At 44.9% G+C, this 21,361-nt stretch overlaps 1 protein-coding gene across 1 annotated transcript in view; it reads right to left on the reverse strand.

The window, feature by feature from the left end:
- Positions 1–4,198: 4,198 nt before the first annotated feature.
- LOC135364564 (thyroid receptor-interacting protein 11-like) overlaps positions 4,199–21,361 on the reverse strand; it is a 41,593-nt gene continuing 24,430 nt past the window's right edge. The window contains exon 2 of the mRNA XM_064592865.1: positions 4,199–4,492. The gene's annotated coding sequence lies outside the window, so the exon portion shown is untranslated. The remainder of the gene's footprint in view (positions 4,493–21,361) is intronic.

Consider the following 21,361-nt stretch of genomic DNA (forward strand, 5'->3'; position numbering starts at 1 on the left):
ACTGCGAGGAAAGAATTGTGGAAACGCCTTGGGACGACTTTTAGTTTAATTTTGAATAGCTTTTGAAAAAGCCTTTCTCCCTTTGGATTTGGGAGCCGATTCTTCTCCAGGTTTCTTTGGGGCTGCTTTAATGCTTGACAGGAAACATGATCGATTATGAAATGACAGAACAGACCGGAATTGGTAGACCATCAGGCTGCTGCAACAGGAACGACGGGTGGTTCTGAGAGCTCCTGCAGGTGACTGTCATGTGCCCCGTTATCTGGGGCACATCTTTCAACGTCTTTGGGGCAGGTGGCTGTACTGGACCTACTCTTTAGGCTGGCAGACATATGAAAGTGTGAGTTTTCCACAGCTTTTGCTTCTTTTTTTCCCCAATAGTGGGGTCAAAAGGGGAGTTCAGTCTGACCAAAGCACGTGTGTGCATGGCACGTCCATCCTGTGTGTTCTCCATTCATAGAGCATTGCAGGGCCACGTGCTCGTCCCAAGATCGAGGACCTTGTGAGCAACCCCACAGTGAGGTTCCGTGGTGCTGTGCGGCTTTCTCGTGACTATCATTGGAAAGTCGACCTCAGAATACTTACCTGGGAGAAGATCTTCATCCTGAGGACAAATACACAGTACGTTTTCTAATTCTGCATTCCCTCATACATTGACCGACCATCTTCATGGACTGAACACTAGGCCCCAAACAGCAAAGGTGGACTTAGCGCCTTAAATTACGAACACTATGGTCAGAAATGTATTTTTTAGGTGACTTTGGTCTCCGCATGGAGAACGGACGGAGGACAAAAGTTAGGAGGATCTCACAGCCATCCAGGAAGAAGGTCCAGGGAAGAAGTCATGGGGAGCCTGAACTGGGGCAGCCGCCACGGGGATGGACACTGAGAGGTGGGGACGCACTGAGAGGTGCTGGGGAAGTAGAACCTAACAGACTTTTCCAAAACCCAGACTGAGACAGATTAGGGAGGGTCAGGAAACCACTGTGGGGGGGGGGCGGGGGGGGAACCAGCATTTAGGGGATCAAATAGGATACAAGAGCAAATATCACAAAGCACCCCACACTGTGAGGGCGAGCACCAGCTTGTGGTACTACTACTTTTTCTGTGAGAGGAGAGCACGGTGGGGGGAAAGGGCCGGCACTCTGGAGCCGGGGAATGGGCTTCCGATCCCAGCTCCACCACGTGTCTGCTGTGAGGCGCTGGAAGTCACTCACCTCCCCGGGCCAAGCGTTCCTCGTCTGCACAGTAGAGAAAGTGATAGCACCTCACGGGGTTGTGAGGATTCCTGAGGAAATACATACACGGGAGACTCTCCCAGCAGGACCTGCCCTAGTAAGCGCCGTGGCTGTGCCTTTATGACTTATGACACGGGACACAGACGTGGGGCCTGAGGTACACACACACCGTGAATCGACAGACCGCAAAGATTCCCCTGAACAAGCACAAGGCCCTGTGTAGAGAACAGGGAAGGAACCCGGACTTGCAGGAGCTGCAGTCCTATTGTCCTGGTTCTGCCACTAACCAGACCCGTCGCCTTTCCCGTCAATGAGCGTAGTTACATACACCTGTTCTTGCCCCCTAACAGAGCAGGTGAGGGACCAAATCAGGGAACAGCTACAAAAGGCCTTTGTTTCATATCACCATCACCCAGCCTTGCACATCCTCAAACCGTACCGAGGACACTGTCATGACGACCATAAAATCATCGTTATCAGACATGGATGGAACTGGAGGGTGTTATGCTGAGCGAAATCAGTCAATCAGAGAAAGACATGTATCGTATGACCTCACTGATACGAAGAATTCTTAATCTCAGGAAACAAACTCAGGGTTGCTGGAGTGGTGGGGGGTGGGAGGGATGGGGTGGCTGGGTGATAAGGCATTGGGGAGGGTATGTGCTATGGTGAGCGCTGTGAATTGTGTAAGACTGTTGCATCACAGATCTGTACGTCTGAAAGAAATAATACATTATATGTTAAAAAAAAAAAGAAGATAGCAGGAGGGGAAGAATGAAGGTGGGGAAATGGGAGGGGGAGATGAACCATGAGAGACTATGGACTCTGAAAAACAAACTGAGGGTTCTAGAGGAGAGCGAGGTGAGAGGATGGTGTAGCCTGGTGATGGATATTGGGGAAGGCACGTTCTGCACGGAGCACTGGGTGTGATGCACAAACAATGAATCACGGAACGCTACATCAAAAACTAATGGTGTAATGAATGGTGAGTAACATAACATAATAAAAAAGGAAACCTCTTCCTTATCGTCAATATGGCAGATGCAGGGGCTCTGGGTCTCACAATTCCACTGGCAGGGCTCTTCCACACGTGCTGAGGACATGTCTACAAGGACTTTTTTTTATCATAACCCCTGTTGCAACAGCAAAGGATGGGAAGCCAGGCACCTATCCTTCAGCGAGGCCCTGGGGACATCACGTATGTGGCTGAGGGTGGCAGCAGGTGCAAGCAGCTGGGGACAGGGGCGCGAGACAGGCAGTCACTGCATTCCTTCTGAATATATTTTTAACATTTTTGAACCAGGCGGGCACCTTCACGAATGAAACAATTCGGGAAAGAAGAAGGGGAATTTTCATTTACCTTTAATCTCCAGAAGGTGGTATCTACCCCAGCCCCAAGATTTAGAATTTGATAATGACATTCTGTCTTCCGTAGAAATGCCTTCAGCAGCTGGCTGATGCCATGGACTCGAGCAAAATATCCCGAGAGACAGAGACAAGCTATCGCTCAGTCAGGTTGGAAATCATCCCTGCAGAGCCCAGCCCAGGAGAAGAGCCAATGAGGACTCTTCTGCTCTTCTTTGGGGTCAGCGGTTTATCTGTGGACTTCATGGGAGAAAGAGTGACTTTCACATTCTCTTGTTTTTTGTTTTCGGTTATGTTAATCACCATATAGTGCTTCAGTAGTTTTTGATACAGCGTTCCATGATTCATGATTTGCGTGTAACACCCAGTTTTTTTTTTTTAAAAAGCTGTTTGAACTCAAGTAAGTACAATCTACTTGATGGTGGAATTAACCATCTTAAAAAAAAAAAAAGTCCCATAATTTTACATAAGAAAGACAAGGGTTTTACATGAAAAATCAGATCTAAATGTTCCTCTTGGAAATGTACTTTCTCTTGGTTAGGTGTAAGCCTCTCAAGACTCTGTGAAAACTCAACAATGCGAGATCATGACGAAAATAAGATTCTGGGGTCAGGAAATGGGGCAGATAAATGTCAAAGCAAAAAAAAAAAAAAAAAAAGAAAAGAAAAGCCGTATTTCCACCACGTTCCCTTCCTCTCCATCCTGTGTGGGTAAGAGCCCCTGTTTATAAAGTGGCCTCATAGACCGTCTGCGGGAGGGGAAGGCATGAGCAAACGTTGCCGAATAAATGGACTGGTTCAGCTGTGGGTTGGGGAGCTGGAGTGAAGGCGATGAGGAATAAAAGGGGGGAAAATGGAAAACAGTATCTGTTCTAAGTGGGGGAAATGGAAGATAATATCTGTTCTAAAGCCCTGTTGCTTAAAGTATAACTACTTTAAGAACAAAATTTCAGTAGCATTTAGAAACTTACTGCAATGTGACATAGGAATTCTACGTCTATTGATTCTCCTCATAAATAACTTGAGCTTCTATTTGATGTGTCTCTTGCATTTTATCTTTCTAGGAAATCATTTTTCATGTATGTTATAGAATATCGTCCACAACAGAGAGATTATTGGAACAAAACTTTAAAGATGCTCACCACATGTTGCCTGGGAAGCCCTCTCCTAGGGGGTCCGGTCTGGAGATGCCAGCCCATGCAGAGGAAGAAGGAAGGAAGGCCGGCTGACACCCTGCCTGGGGCGTCTAGCTCCCAGGGCCCCAACTTGGGTTCCCACCTCTGTAGCCCTGGTTAGGAAAGCTGCCTCAGGAGCCTGGGAGAGAGGATTTCAGGCCTCTTAGCCAGGCCTGGCCCCATCTCCCTGATGCCTGGGTTCACCCTCAGCTCCAAGTAAGGTCCATGTCCTTATTCTCAGGAACCACCACTTTGCACTTTCTTTCCATTTCTTACAGAATCTACCCATAGGCTCCATCTTTAGGGTGAGGATTCCCTGCATGCCCAAGGACTGTGGTCATTTGGTCACTTTCTCAATCTGACTAAGTCACCCTCCCATCTCAAATCCCTTCACTGCCTTGATAGAAAGGACTTCAGAGCCTAACAGTGTTACTATCATTTTACTAAGGTCAAGAAAGGAATTCCTTACTTGACCAGACAGTTCACTGTAAAAGATAATATAAATGGCTCTTAAACATATAAAAACGATCTTCAACTTCACCCCCCAAAATAAGAGGAATATAAAATAAAATGACGGGGGCACCCGGGTGGCTCAGTCGTTAAGCCTCTGCCTTTGGCTCAGGTCATGATCCCAGGGTCCTGGGTTCGAGCCCCGCTTCGGGCTCCCTGCTCCTCGGGAAGCCTGCTTGTGTTCCATCTCTCACTGTGTCTCTCTCTGTCAAATAAAGAAAGAAAATCGGTAAAAAAAATTATACAGTAACATTACTGAAGACACCATCTTTCACATATCAGATTAACCACGATGAAAAGGTTTCTAATACACCGTGCTGGTGAGGATGTTGGGAAATGAGCACTTCCATTCGCCACTGGAGAGAATGAACACTGGAACTCCCTCTTTTGAAGAGTGAATCCCTAAAAGCTCATCTACCTCAAAAGGCCAACAGAGGCACGTCTGGTACTCCATTACAAATGTCGGCAGACTCAGCCATCCGTCTTGGTGCTCGCACACATGGCCCGTCACCGTCCCCACGGCAGCCATTTCTTCCCTTTCTTTACTCGTGCGCCTACCTCCTTCCCCAAGACCCTAGACAGCACAGAACCTCACCTCATCCCTCACCTAGAAAACCTGCCACCACTTATTCCCTCAGCAAACCCACGGGTGAGAGCCAGTCAGAGAACTCTGCTCGACCGGAAGTTCTGTGTCCATAGGAAAGGAGATCCAGGATCGTTCCGGAAAACTCACGAACGACTACCTAAGTATTTCCCCCGGCTCTGGATTAGGAACCGGTCCTTCCACACCCTTTAAGCAAGTCCTAGTGGGAAAACCAGGAACAAAGAAACACAACAGCCACAACCTAGAAAATGTTATAGTAGCCTTCACTTTCTGGTCTACACTATAACCTGGAAAATGCTATGGTAGCCTAAACTCTCCCCGGTCTACACTACAAGGAACCAAACTTTCAGTGTTCTAAACCAGGGAGCTGAAGCCCAGATTACCACTGAAGGGCTTCTGACAACCGTTGAGGGAACCAGCCTTAGGACAAGGAGAAGTACTGGAAGGACACTGCATCCCTAAAACCATGCGAAGCCCCTGTGGGCCTATAGCCTGCTCTGCCCCTCATCGGATAATGTGAATTAATAAATGCCCCTCATGTGAATTAATAAATGTCTTTACCATTTCAACCAAATGGAGGGGCAGCTGGGTGGCTCAGTCAGTTGAACGGCCAACTCTTGGTTTAGGCTCAGCTCAATTGTGTCCATATCAATTAGATCTATGGCAGAGAGTACATCCTCCGGTTCTTTCTTTTGTTGTGAATTCCTCCTTCTATTCCTTTTGCCCAGAGAAGAATGGAGGAACAAGAGAGCAACATAAAAAATATCAACCACGACGCAAGCAAATACACACTAGTCAAATCCGAAGAGGTCAGAAACCAAAAAAGAGAAGAAAAAAGAAATGTGGGGGGTGGCTGGGGGGTGGGAGAAGAGAGAATATTATCTCCCAGGTGGTCAAACCTCCATGAAATCCTGGGTGTATTTTGGCCTGTTTGTTAAAAGACACTAAATCCCAGAAGTGTAAAATCACCAAGGTTACATATATACAGACATAAAATTGAATGTAGCAGAAGGAAGCAAAACTGAAGACTATCTCTAAAAAATGGAAATGTAGAAAATGACAATCAAAAACGACTTAAAATGAAAGAGTTGATAAAATAAGAAACTAGTTGGGAAGAAAAAAAGAAAAGGAAAATTTTAAACTGCAAGATAAACGAATCATGAAATAACCTTTGAATTCAATTTACTGTTTTCCCCTAGTGCTGGAGTTTTGCACTCCTGTGGGCTCCTAAACTTCTTCCCCTGTTCTTCCAGCTGCTTTGCTCGGGGAGTGGCCTGCTGTGCTGACCCTCAGGTGTCTTGGCCTGGGGGGAGTTGTACCCCCCCTTGCAGGGGGGGGGGGGGGCGGGCTCAGTGTAAACTGCTTGTAGTTGCTCTATGTGATTCTATTCCCCGAAGGCTCTCTGGGCCACTTGAGAGGATGAAAAGAAAAATGGCCACGCCCCGATTTCCAGGCCCAGAGCGAAAAGATCGAGGTCCCCTCTCTTCAGTAAACTGTCAGGGATAAGCGGTCTTCAGTTTTGTGTGTGCCAAAGTCTGCAGGCTCCTGTGGTGAGGGCCTGCACCGATCCTCCTGGGAGAAGGCAGAGGGGCGCCGCCTTGTCTGCCCTGTGCAGGACCCGCATACAATAGCTGTCACCCAGATGAGCCGTGGTTCGTGGTTTATGGCAAACTGAGTTGAGAACCCCCCCTGCTCCCTGACCCTAACCAGTTTCCCCACTCCAGTGCCTGGGAACTCTGCCGGCTCAAGCACCCCTGTTCTTCCTGTGACCCCAGGGATCCTGAGGTCACACTGTCCCACCTTGGATGCTGCCCCACCTTGCCACCAGAGCACCTTTCAGGCAGGGCTATCTCTTAGCGGAGAAGATTTCTAAAGGTTCTGATTTTGCGCTCTGGGGCTGTATCACTTGCCTGTGGCCGGCTTACACAGGCTCCCTCTCCCCGCAGAGGATCTTCCCATATATCCCCGCAGATTCACTTCTCCGCACCTCTTACTTTGCAAAAAGTGGTCACTTGTCTATTAGTAGAATTCCAGCAATTCCTTCCTTACATCTCAGGTTGAATTCAGAGGTGTCCAGGATGATTTGATAGTTATCTAGCTACATTCAAGGGACCAGATGAAACGAGCTCCCCTACCGTGCCACCATCTTGCCTCCCTCCTTCGATCTCTTCCTTTTGTTTTGAAAGATTTATTTATTTTAGAGAGTGAGCGGGGGAAGGGGCAGAGGGAAAGAAAAATCCTGAAGCAAGCAGACTCCCCGCTGAGGAGTTACTGCAGGCCCTGAGGAGAAAGAGAGAGAGAGAAAGAGGGACAGAAGGTATATATGAACAAATCATAGCTGAGAACTTTCCTAATCTGGGGAAGGATACAGGCATACAAGTTCAAGAGGTAGAGAGAACCCGTTTCCAAATCAATAAAAATATATCAGCACCCTGACATACAGTAGCGAAGCTTGCAAATTTCAGAAATAAAGAGAAAATCCGGAAAGCATCTCAAGACAAGAGGTTCCTGACCTAGACGGGTAGGAACATTAGGCTGGCAGCAGACCTATCCACAGAGATCTGGGAGGCCAGAAAGGGCTGACATCATCTATTCAGGGTACTAAATGAGAAAAACATACAGCCAAGAATACTTTCTCCAGCAAGGCTGTCATTCAGAATGGAAGGAGAGCTAAAGGGCTTCCTGGACAAATAGAAACTGAAAGACTATGGGACCACTAAACGAGCCCTGCAAGAAATACTAAAGGGGGGGACGCTTGGGTGGCTCAGTCGGCTAAGCATCTGCCTTCAGATCAGGTCATGATCCCAGGGTCCTGGGATCGAGCCCCGCACTGGGCTCCCTGCTCCGCGGGAAGCCTGCTTCTTCCTCTCCTACTCCCCCTGCTTGTGTTCCCTCTCTCGCTGTGTCTCTCTCTGTCAAATAAATAAAATCTTAAAAAAAAAAAAAAGAAAGAAAGAAATACTAAAAGGGATCCTCTATGCCAAGAGAGAGCCCAAAAGTAACACTGGACCAGAAAGAAAAAGATCTACAGAAACAGGGACTATACAGGTAATACAACGGTACTAAACTCATCTCTCTCAATAGTTACTCGGAATCTAAATGGGCTAAATGCTCCAATCAAAAGACACAGGGTAGGGGCGCCTGGGGGGCTCAGATGGTTAAGCGTCTGGCTTCGGCTCAGGTCATGATCCCAGGGTCCTGGGATCGAGCCCCGCATCGGGCTCCTGGCTCAGCGGGGAGCCTGCTTCTCCCCCTCTCCCTCTGCCTCTCTCCCTGCTCATGCTCTCTCTCGCTCTCTCTCTCTCTCCCTGTATCTCTGTGTCTCAAATGAATAAATAAAATCTTCAAAAAAAAAGTCATCATTTAAAAAAAAAAAAAAGACACAGGGTATCCGACTGCATAAAAAAGCAAGACCCATCCATATGCTATCTACAAGAGACTCATTGTAGAACTAAAGACACCTCCAGATCGAAAGTGAGGGGGTAGAGATCCATTGATCACGCGAATGGACCTCAAAAGAAAGCTGGGGTAGCAATCCTCCTATCAGACAAATTAGATTTTAAACCAAAGACTGTATTAGGGGATGAAGAAGGATGCTATATCATACTTCAAGGGCCTACCCAACGAGAAGATCTAACAATTATAAATATATATGCTCCTAACTTGAGCAGCCAATTACATAAACCAATTAAGAACCAAATGAAGGAAACACGACGAGAATCATACAATAACTGTAGGGGACTTCAACACCCCACTCCCAGCAATGCACAGATCATCTAAGCAGATGATCAACAAGGAAACAAGGGCTCTGAATGACACACTGGACCAGATGGACTTCACAGGTACATCACAGCATGCCATCCTAAAGCAACAGAATACACATTCTTCTACAGGGCACATGGAACATTCTCCAGAAGAGATCCCATACCGGGGCACAAATCAGGTCTCAACCGATACCAAAAGATTGGGATTATTCCCTGCCTCTTTTCAGACCACTATGCTTTGAAACAGGAACTCAGTCACAACAGGAAATAGGGAAGGAACTCAAACACTCGGAGGCTAAAGAGCATCCTACGAAAGAATGAATGCATCAACCAGGAAATCAAAGAAGAATTAAAGATTTCATGGAAATGAATGAAACTGAAAACACAGCCGTTCAAAACCTTTGGGATCCAGCAAAGGCGGTCCTAAGAGGAAAGTACATAGCAATACAAGCTTTCCTCAAAAAATCAGAAAGTCTCCAATACACAAGCTAACCTTACGCCCAAAGGAGCCGGAGAATGAACAGCAACTAAAGCCGAAACCAAGCAGGAGAAGAGAAATTATAGAGATTAGAGCAGAAAACAATGAAATAGAAACCAGAAGAACAGTAGAACAATCAATGAAACCAGGAGCCGGTTCTTTGAAATTATTAATAAGCTTGATGAACCTCAAGCCACACTTATCCAAAAGAAAGGGGAAAGGACCCAAAATAATAATGTCATGAATGAAAGAGGAGAGATCACAACCAACACCAAAGAAACACAAACCATCTTAAGAACACACACAGCAACTATAGGACAACAAATGAGGTCACCTGAAAGAAATGGATGCGTTCCTGGAAACTTGTAAGCCACCAAAACTGAATCAGGAAGAAATACAAAACCTGAACAGACCCATAACCAGCAAGGAAACTGAAGCAGTGATCAAAAAATCTACCAACACACAAGAGTCCAGGGCCACATGGCTTCCCAGGGGCATTCCACCAAACATTCAAAGAAAAACTAATACCTATTCTTCTGAGGCTGTTTCAAAAAACAGAAATGGAAGGAAAACTTCCAAACTTGTTCTCTAAGGCCAGCATGACCTTGATCCCAAAAACAGACAAAGACCCCATGGATGCAAAAATTCTCAGCACAATACTAGCGCATAGGATCCAACAGCACATTAAAAGGAGTATTCACCGTGACGAAGTGGGATTTATTCCTGGGCTCTAAGGGTGGTTCCACATTCGCAAATCAAATCAATGTGATACTTCACATTAATAAAAGAAAGGTCAAGATCCGTATGATCCTCTCAACGGATGCAGAAAAAGCACCGGACAAAATGCAGCATCCTTTCTTGATTAAAACTCTCCACAGTATAGGGGTAGAGGGGATATACCTCAATAACATAAAACCCATCTATGAAAAGCCCACAGCGAATATCATTCTCAATGGGGAAACACGGAGACCTTTTCCTCTAAGGTCAGGAACATGACAGGGAGGCCCACTCTCACCGCAGTTCTTCAACTAGAGAAGTCCTAGCCTCAGCAATCAGAAAACAACAAAAAAGAAATCAAAGGCATCCGACTGAGCAAAGAAGTCAAACTCTCACTCTTTGCAGATGACATGATACTTTATGTGGAAAACCCAAAACACCACCCCAAAATTGCTAGAACTCATACAAGAATTCAGCAGGATATAAAATCAATGCACAGAAATGAGTTGCATTTCCATACACTAACAATGAGACAGAAGAACGAGAAATGAAGGAATCGATCCCATTTACAAATGCACTGAAACCCATAAGATACCTAAGAATAAACCTAACCAAAGACGTAAAGGATCTGTACTCCAAAAACTACACAACACTTAGCAAAGAAATTGAGGAAGACACAAAGAAATGAAACAACGTTCCATGCTCATGGATTGGAAAAACACTGTTAAAATGTCTACACAGAGTAATCGAACCATTCGATGAGATCCCCATCAAAATACCATCAACTTTTTTCACAGACTGTAACAAATCATCCTAAAATGTGTATGGAACCAGAGAAGACCCCGAATGGCCAGAGGAATGTTGATAACGAAAACCAAAGCTAGTGGCATCACAATGCCAGACTTCAAGCTAGAGTACAAAGCTGTAATCATCAAGACAGTATGGTTCTGGCACAAAAACAGACACATGGATCAACGGAACAGAAGACAGAACCCAGAAATGGACCCTCAACTCTATGGTCAACTAATCTTCGACAAAGCAGGAAAGAATATCCAGTGGAAAAAGGACAGTCTCTTCAATAAATGGTACTGGGAAAACTGGACAGCCACATGTAGAAGAATAAAACGGGACCATTTTTTGGCACCATACACAAAGATAAACTCAAGATGGATGGAAGACCTTACTGTGAGACAGGAATCCATCAAAATCCTAGAGGAGAACACAGGCAGGAAGTTCTTCGACCTCAACCGCAGCGACTACTTGCTACATACATCTACAAAGGCGAGGGAGCAAAAGCAAAAATGAACTATTGCAACTTCATCAAGAGAAAAAGCTTCTGCACAGCAAAGGAAAAGGTCCGCAAAACTAAAAGGCAACCTACGGAATGGGAGAAGATATTTGCAAATGTCTTATCAGATGAATGGATAAAGAAGATGTGGTATATATATATATGTGTGTGTGTGTATGTGTGTGTATATATATACACATATATATATGTGTGTATATATACACACATATACACACAATGGACTATTACCCAGCCAACAGACAAGATGAATACTTACCATTTACATGCACACGGATGGAACTGGAGGGTATTATGCTGAGCGAAATAAGTCAATCCGAGAAAGTCAAATATCAAATGGTTTCACTCATATGTGCAATATAAGAAACAGGGCAGAGGACTGTAGGGGAAGGGAAGGAAAACAGAATGGGAAGTCATCAGCGATGGAGAAAAACCGTAAGAGAGTCTTAACTCTAGCAAACAAACGGGAGGGTTGCTGGAGGGGTGGTGGGTGGGGGGATGGAGTAATTCGGTGATGGGCACTAAGGAGGGCATGTGATGTGATGAGCACTGGGTGTTATATGAAACTGACAAACTACTGAACACGACATCTGAATCTAATGATGTACTGTAAGTTGGCTAATTGAATTTACATTAAAAAAAGTAATAAATAAACCAAATGGAGTTGGTCTTCTGTTACACCCTGAAATGTCCTAAGTGGTATTCTGAGCGCATCAGTTCATTTCCATTTGCTTGATGAGTAAGCTGAAAGGGGTAGGGGGTGTGGGGGGGGGTGTGCACGCTCGTGTGTGTGTGTGTATGTGTATGTGATGTCACCCAGCTGGGTTCTGAGCTCCCAGAAGCAGACAGATAATATATCTTCTCTTCATATCCACTGACAAGGCTTACCGCTGCCTGGACTACAGTAGGTGCTAATCCTGTACAAACACGCCCCCCGCCATCTCCCACGTCCATATTCCCACATCCACAGACACCCATAAGGAAGCACATACCTACTGCTGCTCAAGGCAGCAGCTCAACACAGAAACACACCAAGTACTCACTAAGGGACACAACTTGCTACAGCCCAGACTGTCAAGGAAAACTGACCCACAGAGTTTTACAAGGCTGAACAGGCTGCGTTGTCTAAAACAGTGCTTTTCAAACAGTGGATTGTGACCCATCCGTGTCATAAAATCAGTGTAATAGTTTGCAAATCCCCGTCTTAGAAAATGCAGTCAGCTAGAGTAAACTAGAAAAAATCAGTATGCGTTACATACTGTACGAGTTAAAGACTGTTTCTGTGAAGTTGTTGAAGTGTGTGTTTGGGGTATAAGTGCCATGAAAAATCTGTTCTCTACACCAACAAAAAAAATAGACCCTTAAACACCGAGAGCAAACTGATGGTTGCCAGACGGAAAGGGGGGGGGCGAAATTGGTCAAAGGAATTCAGAGTTACAAGCTTCCACTTATATAAATAACTCACAAAGATGAAAAGTACAACATCCGGAATATAGTCCAAGAATATTGTCATAACAACTGTACCGTGACAGATGGTGACTATACTTAATCGTGGTGAGTGCTGAGTAATGAACAAACTTGTCGAATCACGATGCTGCACACCTGAAACTGACATAACATTGTACAGATCAACGAAACTTCCATAATGAAAAGAGAAAAAACTGTGTTCTCACTGTGGGTGGTTGGATGAGCACTGTCCTCACAGCCTTCATCTGGTGCCATCCAGTGGTAAAAGCCCTATCTGCAGTCGAGAAAGAACCACAGACCCGGGAGAAGAGTCCGCAAACATGGATGTCTGGTTGGAAGGGGCCTTCCAAATGACCTGGTCGACCCTGACATGCAGGGCAAGCACCCTTCAACAACACCGAGCTACTGCCTGAGCACGCCCCACCACGGAGGCACTCGCTCCCCCGCTGAGCAGCTCTACCTGCTGAAAAGCTGACCAAGCCGCCTTCCTCTAGGAGCTCCTCCCTGTCCTTCCTACTGCCCTCTCCTGGATGACAAGGAGCAGCTTCTGTGCTCGCCCTCAGTTTAACACTCTTGATCCAGTCAAGCAATACTTGTTGAGTGTCTGCTAAGTGCCAGGCACTGGGGATACAGTGGGGAACCCGGGAAGACACAGCGACAGAGACACAGAGAAGTCAGAGCTTATGCCAGATGAAGGACAACAGCATGGGGGCAGGAAGCGCCTCGGAATGTTCCAGTAGCAGAAGGTATACAGGGAGGTTGAAGAACAGCAGAGAAACAGGTGAAAGCTCAGAGATTTCTGGGCTGTATGTGTTTTCATTTCTCTCTGTTTTATAATTTTTCTAAACTAACCATAGGCCATATTTCATTCTAAGACACCATCAATTGTAAGACTGAAAAAAGAAAAAAGAAACACTGCCAGTTAGTCCATGTCTTTCTTATTGCTTACAATTCTCATTTCATGTTTATGAAAAAGCCCTTTTAGACTTTTGGGACAGAACAAAAGGGAAAGGATGAGTGACATGAGTTGGTCAAGTCTTCCCTTTCAGGAGATCTGTGAGTTGCCACACAACACTGACCTTCGAGCCGCCAAGGGCACTGGCGAGGCTGAGTTTCTGAAGAGATCGCCATCACCGGCTCTGAGATTGCTTTCCAAGCTCCCGACCCTCCAGGTGTAGGCTGTGTTCCTCTGTCTTTCTTGATCTCGTCAGAAGGTCTCAACGGATGGTTCTGGAATAGCAATCGGGATTTGCGCTCCTTCTTCAAATGGCCCTTAAATGGTACGTGGACCGAAGCAGCCAGGGGCTGCAGGTGCAGCGGTCCAGCCACGCCACGAGGAAGACCGAGCACGTCCACGTGCACAGATAATGACAACTCCAACATGGTGCACAGTGACTGCAGGACACATCAAGAGTGAATCTGGGCGCCTGGGTGGCGCAGTCTGTTGGGCAACCGAGTCCTGGCTGAGGCTCAGGTTGTGATCTCAGAGTCTTGACATGGAGCCCCACGTCTGGCTCCGCACTGGGCGTGCAGCCTGCTTGGGATCTTTCTCTCTCCCCTCCCCTCCCCTCCCTACCACCGTTCACATGTGTTCTCGCTCTCAAAAAGTTAAACAAATAAATAGATAAAATAAAACCCAAAGAATGAAAGATCTCTTTATTTATTTTTTCTTTATTGTGCTATGCTGGTCACCATACAGTACATCGGTTAGTTTTTCATGTAGTTGTTCCATGATTCATTGTTTGCGTATAACACCCAGGGCTCCATGCAATACGTGCCCTCCTTAATACCCATCACCGGGCTAACGCATCGCCCCACATCCCTCCCCTCTAACACCCTCTGTTTGCTTCTCAGAGTCCATAGTCTCTCATGGTTAGTCTCCCCCTCCGATCTCGCCCCCTTCATTTTTCCCTTCCTTCTCCTAAAGTCGTCCACGCAATTCCTTATGTTCCACAAGTAAGTAAAACCATATGATAAGTGACTTTCTCTGCTTGACTTAAGATGTCATATTTAGGGGCGCCTGGGTGGCTTAGTCGTTAAGTGTCTGCCTTCGACTCAGGTCATGATCCCAGGGTCCTGGGATCGAGGCCCGCGTCGGGCTCCCCGCTCAGCGGGAAGCCTGCTTCTCCCTCTCCCACTCCCCCTGCTTGTGTTCCCGCTCTCACTGTCTCTGTCAAAATAAAGAAATAAAATCTTTAAAGAAGGAAAAAAAAGATCCCATATTTAGAAAGACCTTTTCTCAGGGTTTATTCAATCCAGTGTTCCCTGCAATTTTCACTTCTTTTTAGTACCCAGGTCTGACGTGCTACCTAATATTTTCTTCTAACACACCCTGTAATAAATACCTATTAAAATGTAAAACTTCTATCTGGGTGCCACCTCAAGTCATCTCCCATTCCTCCCGTGGGAAACACTGATCTGCTGCAGCCACCAGTTCATTCAAGAAGCACTGACTGACTTGGCCCCTTCGGCAGGAGCGTCCCCTGCAACGGTGGGAACTTGCTAGGAAAGGTGTGACATGCCCTCCACCGGATATTTCTCCATCAGAGGGAATGGGAAGGGGCCCTCCCCGCTCTTCCAGCCAGTGAGGGTCCAGGCTGGGGCTGCTTCATTTCACTTCTCATCAACACTCATGAGTGCTGGCTACAATGCCAGGCATTATTCCACACGCTGGACAAACAGGAACACGTACAGCCCTCAGAAGCACCCTCTGTGGAAGGCACCGCTTACAGACAGAGGTCGAGGTTGTTTCCTCAAGCTGTGCAACCTCGGAGGAAACTTAATTCCATTGCTTTGCAAACCTACTTACCCACTTGGACTTCCATCCCTCCCCCAACACTTCAGTTGCTGATATGGTGTCGGTGTGTATGTGTGTCTGCTTCTGTAGGGATACACAGTGCATGTAGATAGATAGATAGATAGATAGATAGATAGATAGATAGATAGATAGATAGATAGATATGCGGTGCCCTGTATGTACATATATATGTACCTACAATGTATATATCTGCAATTGCAAGACTCAATCCAATACTCTCAGCATCGGTTTTCAAGTTGGGAATTTTAACTGCATGCTGCATACGGGCCTTGAAGATATGCTCTACCTCTCATTTTTAATTTTATTGTTGTTCTTTTACGTCCTCTAGTCTCAGTTTTGGGTTCCTATTTCCTGTTGCGTTTATTCTTGCTTATAAATGGAAGGCAGGAAGCAAAGTCTTACGCGCAACAGACTTTGTACCTACACAGACTTTGAGTTTGTTTCCCTTCTTGTGAGCGCTGTTGCTTTCCTCAGCAGATCCGCAAGGCCTTAAGTGTTTAATCACCTAAGAAAAACAAAACAAAAACAAAAGACAAAAAAACACGAAAAACAGGGGTGCCTAGGCGGCTCAGGCGTTTAAGTGTCTGACGCTTGATTCGGCTCAGGTCATGACCTCAGGTTCCTGAGATCGAACCCCGTGTTCAGGCTCCACGCTCAGTGCAGATTCTGCTTGTCCCTCTCCCCCTGCCCCCCTCCACTCTGTCTCGCTCTCTCAAATAAATAAATAAATAAATAAATAAATAAATAAATAAATAAAATCTTAAAACAAAAAAACAAAAAACAACACTGGGCCTCAATTGACTAAGACTCACAGGCTATCATTTCCTCCCAAAGGAAGCTACTGCTATTGCTTTCTGGCTTCATCGAATTGCCAGTTACTTCACAAGGATCAATAGGATCTAAAATCTACTGTCTCTACTGCAAGGAGTCCCTGAACACTGGGCAAGACATGAACGGAAAAGGAACCAACATTGACCAGAGGGTGAATAAGGAGGAGAAGCCAATCAGAAATTTCCCACGGTACAATGTCTCATATCTGACTTAAACAAAAAAGAAAAAAGAAAAAAACAGTTAATAAAGAATACACTAATAAGATACCATGGATCTGAATAATGCTAAAGTACTTTTGGAAAAAATAAAACATTTAAGAACACGTATTCTGAATATTTTCTCCCAGTCTGTCTTGCCTCTTCGTTTTCTTAGTGTATCTATTTTTCCTTTCTAATTAGAACTTTTTGTGTTCTGCATACAAAACATTTGTCTACCTCAAGGTTGTCAAGACATTTTCCCATGTTTTCATACAAAAGTTTTACGGTTCTAGCTTTTTCCTTTTTTAAGATTTATTTATTTGAGAGAGAGCGCGCCCAGGGGGGAGCAGGAGAGGGAAAGAATCTCAAGCTGACTCCTCGCTTAGCGTGGAGCCTGACACAGGGTTCACACGGAGCTCAATCTCATGACCCCGAGATCATGACCTCAGCCAAAATCAAGAGTCGGACTCAAGCGACTGAGCCACCCAGGCGCCGCTGGTTCTCGCTTTCATATTTAGGCTTATGATTCATCCCAAATTAATGTGTGTATGTCAGAATGAGGGAGGGGTCAAGGTCCGTTTTCTTTCCGCCTGAATGTCCAGGTCACACAGAATTATTCATTAAAAAGACTTCCCTTTCCACCACTGAACTGACTGGACACTCTGGGCAAAAATCAGTCGACAGTACTTGCGTTTGGTCTATTTTTTGGACTCTCTGCTCTGCTCATTGATCTCTCTTTGTGTCAAAGACTTGGATTACTGTGGCTTTGCTCTAAGTCTTAAAATTAAGCAAGAAGAAGCAGTGTAAGTTCATCAACTGTGTTCTTCTTTTGAAGACTTTTTTGGCTATTCCAGACCCTTTGCATTTCCATATACATTTTAGAATCAACTTGTTCATTTCTTCTAAAAAACATGGCTAGGATTTAACTGGGATTGCACTGTTTGCATGAATCAAGGCGTGGAGAACAGAAATCTCCAGGACATCAAATCTTCCCCGATGTATGAACAAAACAGAGCTCCCATTTATTTCAGTCTTCTTGAATTCCTCTCAACAAAGTTTTTTACTTTTCTGTGTAAAGGTGTTTCATGTCTTTCATGAGACTTATTCCCAGCCAGTTTGGGGTTGTTTTGGTTGTTGTTTTTGTTGTGTAAGTAGGCTCCACACCCAGCATGGAGCCCAGTGCAGGGCTTGAACTCACAACCCTGAGTTTAAGACCTGAGCTGAGATCAAAACACAGATGATTCATCAACTGGGCCAGCCAGTCACCCCAACCAGTTTACGTGCTTTGATGCTACTCTAAGTATTTAAAATTTTTATTTTCCTATACATGTATTTTTAAAATACATCTGTATGACAAAGAATTCCTATTCAGAATATATAATAAACTCCAATAAGTCAAAACCAAAAACAACATTAACAACAAAAACGGGCAGAAGACTTGAACGTTCGACAGGTCACAAAAGATGTCGGAATGCCCAAGAAACACACGAAAAGGTGCCTAAGATCATGCTTCACCAGGGAAATGCAATGTGAAACCATAATGAGATGCTATTTCACCCTCACTGACAACACAGAATGTTCACGAGGATGCTGAGCAACTGGAGTGTTACTGTATTGCTGGTGGGAAGTGTAAACTGATAAACCACTTTGGAAATTAGTCTAGCAGTTCAATATATCCCTTCGCTGTGACTAAGCAATTCCACTAAGCAATTTCAAGAGAAATTTAAGACTGCTCTAAGAATGTTTATTGTAGCCTATTCACAATGACCAAAAAATTGGATACAACAACATGCCTGATCATCAGATGAACAGATGAAAAAATTGTGGTATATGCACACTACATACAAAGGACCACACCATTTTACACTCACAAAGACTCTCTCCTTAAGCAAACGCTAGCCTGACTCCTCTGAGCCCTCTTCTCAAAGGGGCCTCAACCTTGGCTTATCATATGCAGACTCGCCCAAACACTAACATACTTCCTAACAACAGCTCAAGACCCCACCCCTAGGGTGACTCCAGTCACCCTTAGTCCCTACTGAGAAAACTCAAGGCATCCATGGTTTGTTCAGCCAACAATGAAAAGTCTGGCCTCTGTCTCCCAGTGAGTAAATCCAGGGGGTTTCACGTTTCCCACTTTTTGTAATCTTTTACTTCTCTGATTTAATTCACCTCTGGCATGACTCCCTCATCCTCTCTTTATAATGCCCTCGGTGGGGTGCCTGGGTGGCTCAGTTGTTCAGCCTCCGCCTTTGGCTCACGTCACGATCCCAGGGTCCTGGGATTGAGCCCCACATCGGGCTCCCTGCAGAGCAGGGAGCCTGCTTCTCCCTCCTCCCACTCCCCCTGCTTGTGTTCCCTCTCTAGCTGTCTCTCTCTCTGTGTCAAAAAATAAATAAAATCTTTAAAACATAAAATACCCTCTGTACAAATCAAGGTTGAGTTTCATTCAAGCTGGACTCTTTTCCTGACTACAATAGTCATTGCTGATTAAAATCTGTCCTTACCACTTAAAGTAGTAGGATCTGGCTTTGTGTATCTTGGATAAGTGCACACAACATGGATAAATCGCAAAGAACACACTGAGTGAAAGAAGACAAAACGATACATACTGCTTGATTCCATTTACACGACGTACAAGAAAAGGCAATTATACTCTATCATAGATCCTGAAATCAGAAAATGACCACTGGAGGTAAGGAGATTAACTAGAAAGACATACAAAGGAAACTTCTGGAGTTTCAGATACAGTTTTCGGGGATGGTGCACAGATATACAGTTGGCCCTTGATCAACCCAGGGGTTAGGGGCGCTGACCCCTGTGCAGTCCGAAATTGTCATTTAACTTTTACTCCCCAAAAACTTCCCTGCTAATTGCCTACTGACGACCAGAAGCGTTACTGATAACATAAACGGTTGATTAACATAGATTTTGTATGTTACATTTATTATACATTGTATTCCTTCAATAAAGTACACTAAAGAACATATTCAGAAAATCATACAGAAAATATGTTTACAGTACTGTATTCTATTTATCGAAAAATCTGCCTATAAGTGGACCCATGCAATTCCAACCCATGTTGTTCAAGAGTCAACTGTATACATTTCTTAATGCTCATCAAGCTGAACAATGAGACCTGAGCATTTTATTTTACAAATTATCTCCTTTTCTCCCCTGCCGTCCCACCTCTGTCACTGAAGAATACCTGGGGAGATTCTTGTCTTTGTTTCTTTTTTTAAATAGGCAACACACCCAGCACGGAGCCCAATGTGGAGCTTGAACTCACAACCCTGAGATCGAGACCTGAGCTGAGATCAACAGTCAGATGTTCAACCTGACTGAACCACCCAGGCACCCCTACCTGGGGAAATTCTAAAGGAAAGAAAAAAAGATGAGAGATGGAGCTGACCCACCAAGTTCCCCTTTCTTTCTTTCTTTTTTTTTTTTTTTTTAAAGATTTTATTTATTTACTTGACAGAGAGAGAGAGACAGCTAGAGAGGGAACACAGCAGGGGCAGTGGGAGAGGGAGAAGCAGGCTTCCCGCTGAGCAGGGAGCCCGATGCGGGGCTCGATCCCAGGACCCTGGGATCACGACCTGAGCCGAAAGCAGAGGCTTAACAACAGAGCCACCCAGGTGCCCCAATCCGAGTTCCCCTTTCAATATCCACTTACGCCTGCTTCCTTACGAAGAGGGCCCCAATTTTGTTCGAGGTATTAATCTGCCCTGTGAGAAATTCTCCCCCCCGCCACGTCCCTGCAGCTAGGGGTAGGGCCACATGACGACTTCCAGCCAATGACACGTATGTTGAAGTCTACATGGCAGGACTACCTAAAAAGCTATTGCTTTCACAGGCTTAGACACATGTTTTTTGTCAGGGTCCCTTTCTTTTCTTCCTTCCTAGAGTACAGCTGCTCAAATGAACTAAGAAAAGGGTGCTATTCAGCGGTACAAACCTATTCTTACTCTAGAAGCAAGCTATAGGCGCTCTCAATCAATTCACAACTAAGTTATATCGCAAGGCAAAATGTTCAGGCATCAAAAGGAAAAAAGCAATTCCAACTGGAAGTGAAGAACGATATACCCATGTCTGTGTCAAAGTATATATAAAAATTTAGCATTTAAGGGCTCTTTCAAATCCATGGGGGATACAGACCATCACTAGATGGTGTAGGGACAAAAGTGCTACCTTGTAACATACAAAATAATAAAGACAGATGAATGGTCTAAGCAACAGAAGCCCAAACCCTAAAAGTGCTAAAAGAAAATGCAGCGATTGAAAATGGTCTTTTGAAGCACTATCCAAAGCCACAAGCTATAAAGTTAGACTATGAGATTGGGCACCACAGAGATTCAGAATGAAATGTATCCTGAAATGTATGGTACAAGCGAAACCGAAAGACAATCGTTTGGGAGAAAATACTGCAACGAGTACAGAGGCAAAGGACTACTATCCGACCTATAAAAAGTTCCTACAAATCAATAAGAAAAATATAAATACCCAAACAAAAAGACAACAACCCAGCAGGAAAATGATAACGAGCGAGGATTCATGTAAAAAAGTATCCGTGAAAAAAGTATCAGTGACAGGGACCAACTAAAATTGCTCAGTATTACAGGTGATTATAAAAATATAAATGTAAGGGGCACTTGGCTGGCTCAATCGGTTAAGCATCTGACTCTTGATCTGGGCTCAGATCATGGTCTTAGGGTTGTGGGATCCAGCCCCATTCAGGCTCTGCACTCAGTGGGCAATCGGCTTGAGATTCTCTCTCTCCGTCTCCGTCTGCCCTTCCCCCGTGTTCGCTCTCAAATAAATCTTTAGAAATATGTTTGTATGTGTATAAATACATAGAGCTACATCTATAAATTCAAATATATATAAAATAA

This window comes from Mirounga angustirostris, unplaced genomic scaffold (genome assembly GCF_029215605.1).
Source record: "Mirounga angustirostris isolate CCGP_5_RB_7025 unplaced genomic scaffold, mMirAng1.0.hap1 SCAF_5, whole genome shotgun sequence".
In the NCBI taxonomy this organism is placed as follows: Eukaryota; Metazoa; Chordata; class Mammalia; order Carnivora; family Phocidae; genus Mirounga; species Mirounga angustirostris.